Raw genomic sequence first — 14285 nt, forward strand, 5'->3', positions numbered from 1 at the left:
GAAGAGCTTTCTTTTTATCGCGGGTTTCCACCAATATTTTCTCCAGGGGTTCCCCGAATAATTTGTCTCCTTGAAAAGGATATCCTGAGACAATAACTTTGGACTGATAATCTGCCTGCCAGGATCTCAACCAGACCAAATGTCTAGCCACAGTGGAAGATGCCATGGCCCTAGAGGATAGCATCATGGTGTCTAGGGTGGCATCAGCTGTAAAGGAAACAGCTTTTAATACTCTATTAGCACCCTCCAGTAGCCGTGTATCATTCTCTGGCAGCATTTGTAAGGATAGTACCATGGTGTCTAGGGTGGCGTCAGCTGTAAAGGAAACAGCTTTTAATACTCTATTAGCACCCTCCAGTAGCTGTGTATCATTCTCTGGCAGCATTTGTATCAATTTTCTCATCCATACAATGACCGCTCTGGACACTGTAGAGGCGGCAGAAGAAGCTTTAATCGCCAAGGAAGAAGCCTCATGGGATCTAAGTAAAGCAGTGTCAGACCTCTTGTCTATGCTGTTTCGCAGATTGCCGACCATCTTCTGAAAGTAAGCCTGATGATTGAAGAGCCGCCACTGGGGCATCTACAGCTGGAATCTGCAAAACATCTGAAGCAGAGGAAGTTACTGGATACAGTCTCTTAAGTAGAATAGGTATGGTCTTGCTAGAAAATGGCTTTGACCATTCAGCTTTAACTTTGCACATATAAAAATCTGGAAAGGGAAAGGCCCTTTCTGAAAGGTCATCTGGGGGAAAGAATTCATCTGTAATCTCAGACCCCTCATATAAGTCTTGATCCTCAGGGTGTTTATTCCCTGCTCTTTGTAAATTCTGAATTTTAAGAGCTGAGACTGTTTTGGACAGTAAGTAGTGGAGGTCCTCAGTCTAAAAAACCGACAGGACTGGTCAGAGGGAACAGGAATCTGTTCCTCTTCCTCTGCATTAGAGCTGAACTCTCCCTCCTCTCTGTCGCTGGAGGCATTAGAAATTTCCTCTCTCTCCCCCTGTTGAGGGCATGGAGGACGGGGGTGCCTGGGAAAACCCTTTTTGGCAGCTTTGGTGGGCCAAGCTTTCTTCTCTCTATTTGGGGAAGGAGAAGGAAAAAAACTGTGAGCTGAAGGCTAAAAAACTGTGAGCTAGCTCTTGCTAACTCAGTTTAAAGGGAACACTGGTTGAGAGTATTCCTCTTCTTCTTCTCCGTCATTCCCCTGGGCAGCCTCAGCCTGTTTGCTCGCTGCTGGGTCGGACCCGCTAAGACATACAGTCTCGGGTCGCTCCCTGCTCGGTATCGGGCTCTGCCACTCATCATCCTTTGACAAAATGGCCGCCACCACATTTGCTGACTCCTGGAGCATGTGGAAGCTTTTGGCACGCTTTGCCGCACTGTGGGGTTCCGTTCTTTGTGCGGTCCCGTCTGCGGCCCTTTTTCAATCTGCGCGACAGTGTGTGCATTTTTTGATTGGTCGTAGTTGTGAAGGAACCAGAGTTGTAATGGACGCATTTTAAGCCTGGCGAAGACAAGAACTGACATAGTTGCAGCCATCAGGCCTAATAGCCTCTGGATTTGGAAGGCAGTGACAGAGGGTCGGGTATGGACTGTGGCAAGGGAAATGAGATCTGCTGCCCTGTCTTGGGGCAGGTAAGCCATGCATGTCTGAGAATCCAGTATTGCGCCGATGTACTGTATTCGCTGGGCAAGACACAAGTGAGACTTTTGGTGATTGACTCATAGGCCCAGTTTGTCCAGTAGTTCCAGAGTCTCTGTGACACTTGAGACCAGGGCGTTTTTCAAAGACGCCACCAGCAGCCAATCGTCTATGTATGGGTAGACGGACACGCCCTGGAGACGTAGGAAAGCTGCAACTACAATCATGGTCTTTGTGAAGACTCTTGGGGCACTGGAAAGGCCGAATGGAAGGGCCGTATATTGATAGTGGTGTTGACCAATCGCAAAGCGTAGGTATTGATGGTGGAAGGGGTGGATAGTAAGATGGTAATATGCGTCTTGGAGGTCGAGAGTAGCCATCCAAACGTGTCTGCAAAGTAGTGGCATGATCTGTTGTAGGGATACCATGCGGAAGCGGTGGTAGGTCACAAAGAGGTTCTGTTCCCTTAGTTCTAATATGGGTCGAAAGCCTCTGTCTCTCTTCGGAACTGTGAAGTATCGGGAATAAAATCCCGTCCCTTGGAGGTGTGGTGGTACCTGTTCGATGGTTCCCTTCTGCAGAAGGACGGACACCTCCTCAAGGAGAGGTGGGGAAGGGGGCATGGAGACGACGACAGGGGTATTGGGGTTCTGCTGGAACTGAATTTTGTACCCTTGGGTCAAGTTGGAGAGCACCCACTCGTCCAAGGTGATGCGACGCCAAGCATGAAGAAAGGGAAACAGACAGGCAGGAGCTGACTCAGTGACAGGGAAGTCAAAAACCCTGCTTGGAGGGTTTGGACTGTTTGGCGCGGGAAGTTTGTTGCCCGGAACCGAGTTTTGGTTTCTGAAAGGCGGATCGTTGGCCTCTCGAAGATGTTCGCGGTCTCCATCGTGTGTCTGGAGACTGATGAGTTGGGGTACGCCTCTGCCAGGACCTCGACCAGGTGCGGGGACGGTATTGTTGTTTCGCAGAGGATGAGACTCCTAGAGCTCGAGAAACCTTAATGCTTTTATCTAACTCTTGTAGAGTCGAGTCAGTGGTAGCATTGAAAAGTCCCAGGCCGTCGAAGGAGAGGTCTTCCACATAAGACCTAGTATCTAACGGGAGGTTAGTGTTGCGGAGCCAGGAATGTCTTCGGAGAGCTATGGCAGAAGCCATCGTCCGTGAAGACGCCTCGAGGACATGTTTGGTAGTGTTGAGCTGTTATTTCGCCAACACCATGCCTTCTTTTTGGATGACTCTGGCTGCCTGAAGTTCGTCGTCTGGGAGGTGGGTTAGTTCCGAGAACCTTTCCCAGAGAGTGTATTGATAGCGGTTCATACAGGCCAGGTAATTGGTGGCCTTGACTCCCAAAGCTCCTGTGGAGTAGAAGCGCCTGCCGAAATCATCTAACTTCTTACCTTCCTTGTCAGAAGGTGCTGAATGCGCTTTCTTGGATTTGGAGGAAGATGTTATCACCATAGAGTTTGGCTGAGGGTGCGAGAAGAGAAATTCGGCATCTGACTCTTGGACTCTGTACATGTGGTCCAATCGTCTTGTGGACACAAGAGCAGACGAAGGTTGTAGCTATGGTGACTTTGCTGCCTGCAGAAGGACTGAGGACATGGGCAATGCCAAGGTGGACGAGGTATCAAGCTGAACTATATCGTAAACAGCATCTGTTGCTTGTGGATGTTGCTGGACGACAGAGAGACCTAAAGAATGGGACTTTCTTTTGACCAGATCAGTGTAAGAGGTTAGGTTGTCAGATGGAGAGACAGGTAAGTCCTCCGCGACATCTTGGCTGGGAGATGTATGGTCAGGAGAGGTATGAGTCTCAGAAGCCTCTGTATCTGAGTCCTCTTCCATGAAGTCAGAGGAGTCTTGTTGTGGTGTGTGGACCGAAGTGTCCTGTTGAGAGGGCACTGGTTTCGTTTGGACGACAGGAACGACAGGGTTTGGAGTGACCAGAGGATTGACAGGACGACTTGGTTCCAGAGTATGGTGGGAATCGACTACAGGAGGACGCAACAGAGATGCTGACGGTCTCGACTTGTGAGGGGATTTCGGTCTATGAGCGGAGTGGGTCGAACAGCGATCCCAATCAGAGTAGGCCGCTGGAGTCAACCACGGCATGGATGGTGGATAAGCCCCGTAGAGGTACCTCAACTGTCGTTGATCCCATGACATTGGTGGGGGGGGGAGGAAGACTCTGGGGGAGCGCCTCCTGGACCGTGGACGTCTGGGAGACAAAGCATTAGCTTGTCTGCGGGCATTGTCCCTGTAATGTCGGTCATCGATATCGACAGATTGCGTGTGCAGACGAGGAGGGTGATGCTGCATGTCACATGAGGTATATCGGTGCCAACATGGATCGATGTCAGGAGCTTCCGATACCGTCGATGTTGACGACGGAAAAGGAGACGGAGAATGCTCTGCATCCATCTGATGACTTAGGAGCTCTACCGTTTCGATGTCGGAGTAAGGAGGCTCCACATTTGGTGGACTGGGGAGTCCAATACATGGATGGTCGGTATCGGTGGAGGGACTTGGGCCTCCGATATCAATACTGCCGTTGGAGCGGGAGGCACTCTAGGGGGATCACCCAGTGCAGGCACCGCTTCCTTCCCCTTCTTCACCGCTTTAAGGGACTTGGAGGTGCCCTTCTTTGCGGACTTAAGCTCCGTACTTGCCTTAGCCTTCTTTTTGAGTGGCGTTGAGGCAGACGATCTTGCTTTCGATGTCGGGAGCTTCGGTGTTGGGCGGTCGATATCGGAGGCAGGTCTCGATGCCGGAGCTGTCGATGTAGACGGTCCTTCCTCCATAGCTCAGGCAGGAGCAAGGGCCGATTCAAGCAGCGCCACTTTAAGGTGCGCAGCACGGTTCTTCCTCGTTTGGTTGGAGAAGCGAGCACAGTGACGACAGGACTCTGGCTTGTGAGACTCTCCAAGGCAAAAAATCCAGAGGGTATGGCAGTCGGGAGGGGCAAGTTTGCTACCACAACACTTGCATCTATTGAAAAATCCCCACTTCTTCTCCATAAAGAAGTGAAGTGGATGGAACAGCCCGAAGGCCTGAGGTAAATTCCCCTTAAAATTTTTTTTTAAAGTTTTTGAAGAACAAACGACTAAAAAAAGAAAAATAAAGTATGGAAATACTTCTTAAGAGCTGTGAGGCAAAAGCGAACAGCGAACCGATCAGACCGAAGAAGAAAGAGGTCTTTCCAACGCGGCATTAAGAAAGGAACTGTCGGGATGTCCACGCCCATCCCCCTGGGCATGCGCGGTGGGGTTCCTGCACATGCCCGAGAGACTGGGCACAAAAATCCGTTAAAAGAGCTTGCTACAGCAAACAAACAAAAAAAAAGAGCTTGCTACAGCACCGTTCGATCCAGCGCGTGTGAAGCACAGAGACCACGTCGAAGATCCTGGGGTTAGCGGAAAGAGCACCGAGCTCTGAGACCCTACGAGCTGACGTTACGGCGACTAGAAACAAGGTCTTCATTTGTAAACACTTGAGGGAGACCTCCTTAATAGGCTCAAAGGGATGCTTAGTTAGGGCATTGAGGACCAGATTGAGTTTCCACGTGGGGAACCAATGAGACGTTCGTGGATCCTGAAGTGACGCTCCCTTAAGGGTGTGACGAATGTGTGGATGTCTGGATAAGCCCCAGCCTTTAAAGGTAGGTAGGGCTGTGGATAGGGCCGCCACTTGTCTGCATAATGTTGATGCCTTTAGGCCGGAATCATGTCCGTCTTGAACAAAGGCTAGGATATTCCAAATGTGAGGCTTAAGAGGGTCGATCTTCTTCCTCTTCGTCCATCTCACGAAGGCTTTCCAGGTGGTATTGCAGATTCGGCAGGTGGATTGCCGTATAGAGGCCAGCATGGTATCAGATACCTTGTCAGAGTAGCCTAGTTTGCGGAGGCGTTCCCGCTCAATCGCCAGGCGGTCAAACGCAGCCAGCTTGGGTCTGGATGCCGAATGGGTCCCTGGGACAGCATGTCTAGGGTCACCGGCAGAGGTAAAAATGGTCAAAGGGCAAGACGTTGAAGTTCAGAGAACCACGGTCTCCTTGGCCAGTAAGGCGCCACCACTATGATTTCCGCCTTTTGTTCCCGTATCTTCCATAGAAGCCTTGGGAGAACTGGAGTTGGTGGGTATGCAAACAGAAATCCGGGAAGCCATTGAGACATCAATGCGTCGGTTGCTTCCACTTCCCAGTGGTAGAATCTGGTGAAGAACTGCTGGACCTTGAAATTGAGTGGGGATGCAAACAGGTCCACTATCCGGTGACCGAAATGTTCCACAATGAGTTGAAACACATCCTGCTTTAGGGACCATTCCCCTTCTTGTAAGCGGCGACTGAGCCAATTCACTTTGGTGTTCAGGACTCCCTTCACATGCTTGGCCTTGACGTAGGCTATGTTGAGTTCTGCCCACTTCAGCAGCCTGGAGGCTTCCCGGTGAAGTCGTGAAGACCTGGAACTCCACCACCCCCCCGGCTGTTGATATATGCCTTCACAGAGATGTTGTCCATCCTGATCAACACGTTTTGCCCGGCAATCTGGGGTTGGAAGTGTATCAGAGCTAGCCTGATAGCTCTCAGCTCTAAAAGATTGATAGGTAAGCTCCTTTCCTCTTTGGACCACTCACCCTGCACTGGGGCATTGTCTAGGACAGCACCCCAACCCTGAAGGCTGGCATCGGTGACAATTTGTTTCCAATCTTCGGTGTGGTACACCCGACCACATCACAGTTTTCGCATGCTGGTCTACCAGGATAGGCTGGTCTTCACCTGATGGGACAATCTGATGGGAAGATCCTCTCGCCTCATAATCCTGACCTGATGAACCTGCAGGAGTTGTTGGAGAGGTCTCACATGCATGCGGGCCCATGGCACCATGTCGATGCAGGAAATGAATAAGCCCATCGGTTTGGTGAGAGTCATCAGAGAGGATTGCTTGCTCTTGATGACCTGATGACAAATCAGATTTATCTTTTCTGCCTTGGAACTGGGCAGAAACAGGCAGTTCTGTGTTGTGTCTACGATGACCCCTAGGTGTTCCAACGACTGAGATGAAATCAGACAGCTTTTCTCCAGATTGACTAGAAATCCGTGAGACTGCAGGCAACTGATGGTTTCCTTGATGTCCCGGAGAGATTTGAGATGGGATTCGGAGCAGATCAGTAGATCGTCCAGTATGGGTGGACATGGACCCCCTTTCCCGTAACAAGACAATGGGGTATACGAGCATCTTGGAAAATACCCTTGGGGCGGTAGAGAGGTCGAAGGGCAGAGCTCTGATTTGCCAGTGTTGACAGCTGACACAGAATCTCAGGAAACATCTGTGTCTGATGCAAATGGGCACATGGAGGTATGCCTCTGTGAGGTTGATAGACGTCAAAAAGTCCCCCGTTTGGAGGGCCTCCATGATGGATCGAAGGGTTTCCATCCAGAAATGTCTTAGTTTCACAAACTTGTTTAGAAATTTTAAGTCCAGGATGGCCCTCCAGCTGCCATTTCTTTTCGGAACTGTGAAGAATATCGAGTACACTCCGCATTCCTTCGCAGGAGGAGGAACTGGCTCTATGGCCCGAATGTTGTAAAGGTATTGTATAGCGTCCATGGTTCTGAGCATCTTGGTTGGGTCTTTGGCAGTCAGTGAGGGGACATATCGATCTGGTGGATTGGTCTGGAGCTCGATGGAGTAGCCCTTGAAGGTAACTTCTCGTGACCTGCGTTTGACTCGTGACCGTCTGCGTTTGAGTCAACCCATTGTTGATGGAACAAAAGTAGGCGTCCCCCCCACCGGAGCTGAAGCATAGTCATGCTTTGGGAGCTTTGTTGTCTCTTCCAGATTTGTCATCTCTGGGAGAGAAGTACTTGCCCGATCGATTTGTGAAGGGGATTTATTCGAAAGTTCTGTCTGTTGGTTCCCCAATTAGACCTTCTACTATCTCTATTGAATCTGTAGGAGGGTCTTTGGCCACGAAAGGAGAAATTTCCGGAGCTCCTGTAGTCTGGTCTGTCCAGAGACTTGGGCATAGCTTTTTTCTTATCTTTAGTCTCAATGAGAATCTTGCCTAAAGAATCGCCAAATAAACGATCACCCTGAAAAGGGTAAGCAGTAACAATGGTCTTTGTGTGTAGGTCTGCCTGCCGCACCCAGAGCCAGACGGTTCTTCTTTCTGCTACTGTGGAGGCCAGAGCTCTGGAAGAGAAGATCATGGCATCCAAGGTGGTATCTGCTGAAAACGAAGAGGCCTGCAGGAACCTATTGGCACCCTCTGCCAGACGCTTGTTAGAGTTAGAGATGAGTTGTACCATCTTTTTAGACCAGGCTATGGAAGCTCTCGCAATGACAGTGGCTGAGGCCCTAATGGCCATGGCAGTGGCCTCGTGGGCTTTTCTCAGTGCAAATTCTGCTTTTCTATCCAGGCTGTCTCTCACCATGCCTTCTCCGTCCTCCGAGAGCAATCCTGAAGTCTGGAGCGCAGTTATTGGAGCATCCACCAGAGGGACCTGCAAGAGCTTATCAGTAAAGTCAGGTAAAGTATACAATTTCTTAACATTAGGGGGGCATAGGCTTGCCCCACTCCTTTACTAGCTGTTTTTCTAAGAACTCAGGAAAGGGAAAGACCTTCTGTGTTCCAGGAGTTCTGGGAAAGTAATCCTTACTTCCTCTGGGTCTAAAGTCATCAGAGCCACTAGGATCATCTGGTTTTGGCTTAGGTTGTAGCTCTAAGGCAGACAAGGTCTTTTAAAGCAAATATTGATAGTCCTCATACTTGAAAAACCTCATAGAAGGTTCAGGGACCTCCATCTCCTCTTCCTCCTCCTCATCGGATAGGAATTTTCCTTCCTCCCTACCTCCCAACTCACTATCCTCAGCCTGTGAAGGATCCCAGGCATGGTAGTCAGGCATAGCAGAGAGGTAATCCTTTCTAGCAGCCTTGGTGGGCCAGTGAGGTCTATACTCCTCAGGACAATGGTAGACTGGGTCCCCCTGGGCAAGATGGCCTGGGCAGGAATGTGAGGGACCTTGACCCTCATCCCCCGTGGAGGAACCCTGACGGAAGTTGGTAATTTCCTCTCTCATAGCCTGTTTAAACGCCATCATAATTTCCGGTGTAAAAATCGCGCTACCGCCCCTTTCGGGGTTACTCACGAGTAGTCCCGCTGGCATATCAGTTGCTTGACTGGGGAACTCCGGCTCAGTTTGGGTGTTAGGAATGTAGGAGACATTGGTAGCCTCTGTTGCCTGGCTTATGGAAGCAGCGAAAGCCACCCCGCAGCCTTCTCCCTGTTCTTCAGGGGTTCTCCTTTTAGCGGCTGTAGCCAAGATGGCGCCCACTGCGTGCTCTGGAGGAGGAGGCCGCTTTTTGGCGCGCTTTTCTTTTGGCACTGTTAGGCTCTTCGCGGTGGCTGAGGAAGAAGCCGCGGCTTTTCCTTTGTTCGTTTGGCTCTTCAGGGGGGGTGGTCTCTCTCTCTACCCCCGAAAAGAAGCCATCTGAGCCATCCCGTTCCGACATGCTCCAGCTGGGTGTCGGATGGGCAGAGGATTGCCGGAGAAAGGGAATAGAGTAAAGGAGAAACCAGCATAGGCAAGAGAGGAGAGAGAAGTCAGAGGCAGAGGAGGAGAAAGAATTGAAAATGAAACCAAAGGCACGAGTGCCAACTTCGTGCTGCTCTCCCTATCGAGGCAGGAACAAAACTGAGCTGAAGGGGTGTGTCCCACCAAGAGGACAGGAAGTGAAGTTTAGTTTCTGCCTCCCTAAGGATAGGGTGGGAAACACCCAGCAAGATGTCTTCCTCTCAGAGGGAGAACATGTTTTCCAGAAACTTTGTACTGAGGGACCCATTTGAAACATATACAATACTTACTTTGTTACAATATCTTAATTCACTTTAAGGTCATTAACTAAGTTATGCATAATATTGTTTATGCACAAAATTGTACTTTAGGTATATTTATGAAATATAAAAATAATTTTATTCATCATTCAGTACATTTATTGTATTAGAGATGAAGCAGCAAGCTGCTGCACTAAATATACCTATGCATTTGCCTGCTGGGAAAATCGTAACCTTTCCTAATAGAAATTAACACTGCAGTAAACAAAACAAGTTTGTGTAAAAAAAAAAACACCCTCTTTCTTAAAAACAGGTTCCCTTCTACAGAAGCATCAATATCCAGTAGTAAACAAAAAACAACACCTATTTGTCAGAAGCAATAGTGGAAGAGTATGCAAGCAACCTCATTCGAACTGCTTTCAAGCCTCTGCAAAGACTAGTGTCTGCCCCCAGCATAACAAATAACAGTATTAAAGGCTATCAGTAAATCTGGACATTGAATTTAGAACAACATTGATCTCTTCAGTAATCTATCATCTCACACAGCCCTGGTGTCATAGTAACTGTAGACAGAATCATCCACACAAAAATCTCATGTCATCTGAACAATGAACAACATAACCTATTGCCTTGCATAAACAGTTTCCCATAGAACAGTCTCAGCAAGCAGTACAAACACAGTTCTACTGTGGCTCCCTGCCAAGGGATGGGTGTAACTCAGTGGTTGTGCTACCTCTGTGTCCCCCAACAGGAGCAACTCACCATGAAGGAACCCCCACCAAAGTGCGGGGGGGGGGATGATGGACAACACAGTAGACCTCGCCAGGACACCACAAGAACTCTGACGGTCACTTGCTCTTTGCTGTCAGTGCTGAATATTACTTACTGCTGCCCTTGTGTCTCTTTGGTCTCTGTGTAGGCAGCAATCTAACAGGGCAGAGGCCAAAGACAATGCACCCCAGACAGGTAAGCTTGGATGTGGCAGTCCCACTCCCACCTCAGACTGCTGGAACCATTTCTCTCTGCCACTTAAACCAACTCGTGTGTATTGCCTCAACTATTCCACTGCACACAACAGTTGCTGTCAGTGCCGGGGGAGGGGGCAGACATACTGGCATTCCAATACCATGAATGACACCATACTCATGTAGACCCACTCCCCGCCCCCCCTCTGGCTGAGATCCAAACTCAGGAGGAGTCCTGAGTGGGTCACTGTAGTAGCCTGTCATTGAGGAATGACAAGTATACAAAGGATCAAATGGTCCCTACCAAATTAAACTCTTCCAACATACAAGCAGCTGTTTCAAGAATCACAAGCAATATTCACGTATACCCATGAAACAACCTCATGACCAGCATAATAAAAAAAAGATCCCCACTGAGTGTCAACATAGGAAATAAGGCTTTGTGGGACAATCAGAGTTACAACCTAAATACCTGTAGTTCCTACAGAGTGAACCTCATAGCAGGCAGCAACTAACGGCATTAGTTGCCGTTTGCTCCTCGTGTAAGGAAGAATTTAACTGCCCTCTACCATTATAAAACAGAACAAAATAAAGGTGAAAGCTCCCTCTGCCTAGTTAATTGGTCTTTTGCTTATCCAATATCATTTTATTTGGGGTATAAGGGGAAGAATGCAGACTACAGTACAGGCTGTTGTTCCAATTACTACTACATTGCTAAGAATAAAGCCATAAAAATCCTTGCAAAAACTGAACATATATCCATTGTTACCTTCACTTTCTCTCTTCTCAAACAGCAGAAAAGACAATTTTCATCAAAAGACCAATCAGAGACACCTTCAGGCTCAAAGTCTGTGAATAAGAGACGAGAGCAAGTTACTTCATATCCATTAAAACTATATTTCACTTACAGCCAAATAAAAGCATTTCCCCAATTCATTACCCGTTTTATAAGTCTTTTGCCACAATTTAGGACAGGAAGGTTTGAATGCTATCATGCTTTAATTTCCACAATGTTACAAAAGTATAATTTTCGCCTACACACAAAGCTGATTTTTCTAAGCAACGCCAAAACTACTGCCAGCTATACAGAGATGAAGGCACGCTCATTAGTAATTTTAGCCAATATGAAACTAACTGTGAGCACTGCCTGGGGGGAGGGAAAAAGCACAAATCACCAAGGTAACATACGTTTTCTAGAGGCAGAGCAGAGGTTGATTCTGTCATTAGAAATGCAGATCAAGGCAAAAAAAATTAATACCTTTGAAAAAACTGAGATCTTTTAATAATTCAGGTCCAAACAGCCCTTCTAGAATACTTTCAAATCCTAAAAGCAAAGAAAAAATGGTTAGTTTTGTAGATTATGCATGCTTCTGCCAGAAAATTAAGATCTATATGTATCTGCTCCTAGAACAAAGCTGAGCATGCTTTTACATTGTATTTTTAAGAACTACCAGTCAACTGTGATAATTAAGTTGAAAAAAGGGCTAAGTTCCATTTAAATACAATATTTTTACAGAGTCAAAGAGCAATGGTGATCATTAAGCAAAATAATTTAGCAGAAATGGAAAAGGCTTGAGTCAATGTGATTCTTTTAAAACGTTTTTTTTCCAAATAAACCCAGCTCATTTTAAGCTAGCAACTCAAAAATGTATATATTTGCCCCATACTGTAGCTCTCTTCCACCTTCAAACCTTGGAATTTCTTACAAAAGGAAAAACTACTAAGGACAACTAAGCAGCATAATACAATGTGCGTGCATTGTGTAAGCTCGATCACTACTGAGATGATTTTTTTAAAGAGAGCTGGAGAGTTCTATTTTAAAAGATTACACCTCCCCTCAATTATTGCCACTATTTGTAAATGTAAATTCAATGTTAATCTACATCATGACTTGCTGCTAACAATATGGCAGCACAAGTTACCCATTACTCAGAATATATGGAAAAATGCAAAAGTACTGGGCTATGTTTTCTAATATTTATCTTTTGTAAAATATCTGAAATTGAGCAAGAACAGGAGAGAAGTATACATGAAAGTGTGGTCCAGAAATATCTGTAATCTTACATGATACAGACTATGTACAGCAGCTGTTTCCACCAGTAAGGCTTACAGCTCTATGTAGGAAAAGCCGTTCTTTCATTTATTAGGCATGAACAAGACTCATAAAGCACCTTATGAGCATTATAATTATTTCCTACAAGATTCACAACTCCAAAAGCACCATCGTTTAACCTTTAGTTGTTAAAAGGGATACTACAGAATGCAACTGACAACAGCAGCACAGATAAATTCCAAAGTAGTCTCTGGCATATGAAATCTTATGCCCCAATAAATTTGCTATTCTTTAAGGTGACACAAAGCTTATTTGTTATTTGGATCAATGCTGATTAACTAATGACAGAACTATTATGGACATGCACAAATGCAGAAGAGAAAGGAGAGAGACAAAGAATACAGAGAGCAGAAAAATAGGGAACTGCAAGAGCAATGTTTACACAAGTAAACATGATGAATCCAAGCACACAACAGCATTTTGACATTCAGGCTGGCATCATGGCCAGAGGTCCCGCTCCTAATTCTAGAAAAATTCTGATAATCCTTATGGGAAATGTTGAGAAAACTAAGGCACAATCAGGGATGGAAAAGCCTCACATCTGGGGGTGGATGGGTTTCGAAATCCCAGAAACCTGGTTGCCTATTCATCTAAGGGGCCTGCTATGCATCCAACAGAGATGTGTGACACTGAACCAAACACTAGGTTTGTCTTTAAAAAAACACAAAACCCAATAAAAATCAATAAAAGCCACATCACACATGGGGAATTTGGACTGGAGAAGCAACCTGCTCCCCAGTGGATTTCTTTGCTAAATAAATAAATAAAAATCTGAGCTCTGTTGCATGCATGGTTAGCTCCCAACACATTGGCACTTAGACATAGAAAATTTCAGCTTTGCACAGAGCTGACTCCTAAAAAATGTTTAACCTTTTACATTACTTATAACATTGCCAATGAGTTTGCCACACACACAACAGTGCCATCACAATGCCTGCAAAGCTGGCTACAGAGCCTGGACAGTGCAATCCTACCTTGCTCAGTTCATTGTTCTCACCAATGGTAACACCACTTGATTTTTATTAACATTAAATATTAGATTTAACAGTTGCATAGCAACAGCAGAAGAGCGTATATGCAATACTCAACATCAAAAAAGCCAAATAAGGCAACAGTGAATACATTCAAAAAAAATTTTAAGGACTTGGCAGAATTGTTACTCAGACCAATAAAAACCCACCATACTGCAGAAAGCAAAACAGCAATGTTAGAATATGACCTGTTATGTTCCTCTCTTAAAATTCTAAGGCCAGCATTTCAACACAACAGATCTGTGAATGTCCTGAAAAATCAGGTTTTTCTTTTGACCAAGATTTCTTTCTCTGGCCTTAAAAGCTACACACAAACCCTTTTGTCCATTTACACTGCCTGGGTTCTTATTTGATACACAGCATGTTTTTCTATATTGCAAAGGGAAAGAATTAATGGGGCTCTCATTGTTAAATTCCTACACTCGTACTTTCATCATCTGCAAGCAGACTATGGTACCACAATTCTTAGTGTGTGAAGTAGGTGGGTGAAAAGCTGGCCAGTAAGGGGAAGGGACAAGAGACATCTGTATATTATTGCAGTTTCTAGCTCTTCTTCCAGTCAAGGTGATGTTGGTAACCATATCAACAACTTGCCAGGCTTTAAAATCCTGCTGTTAAATGCCTGGTCAGGCACAGGAAAAACAGCAGCCACCCAGGATTTAATTCTGGGTGAAAGGGCTGACCAGGCATGTAT

The 14285-nt window shown here is 46.5% G+C and overlaps 1 protein-coding gene across 1 annotated transcript in view; it reads right to left on the reverse strand.

The window, feature by feature from the left end:
• LCOR (ligand dependent nuclear receptor corepressor) overlaps nucleotides 1-11767 on the reverse strand; it is a 35173-nt gene extending 23406 nt beyond the window's left edge. The window contains exons 1-2 of the mRNA XM_015415959.1: nucleotides 11706-11767; nucleotides 11217-11296 (exon numbers count right to left, since the gene is read on the reverse strand). The gene's annotated coding sequence lies outside the window, so the exon portion shown is untranslated. The remainder of the gene's footprint in view (nucleotides 1-11216; nucleotides 11297-11705) is intronic.
• Nucleotides 11768-14285: the final 2518 nt, after the last annotated feature.

This window comes from Gekko japonicus, unplaced genomic scaffold, assembly GCF_001447785.1.
Source record: "Gekko japonicus isolate JY-2015 unplaced genomic scaffold, Gekko_japonicus_V1.1 scaffold59, whole genome shotgun sequence".
NCBI classification, from domain to species: domain Eukaryota; kingdom Metazoa; phylum Chordata; class Lepidosauria; order Squamata; family Gekkonidae; genus Gekko; species Gekko japonicus.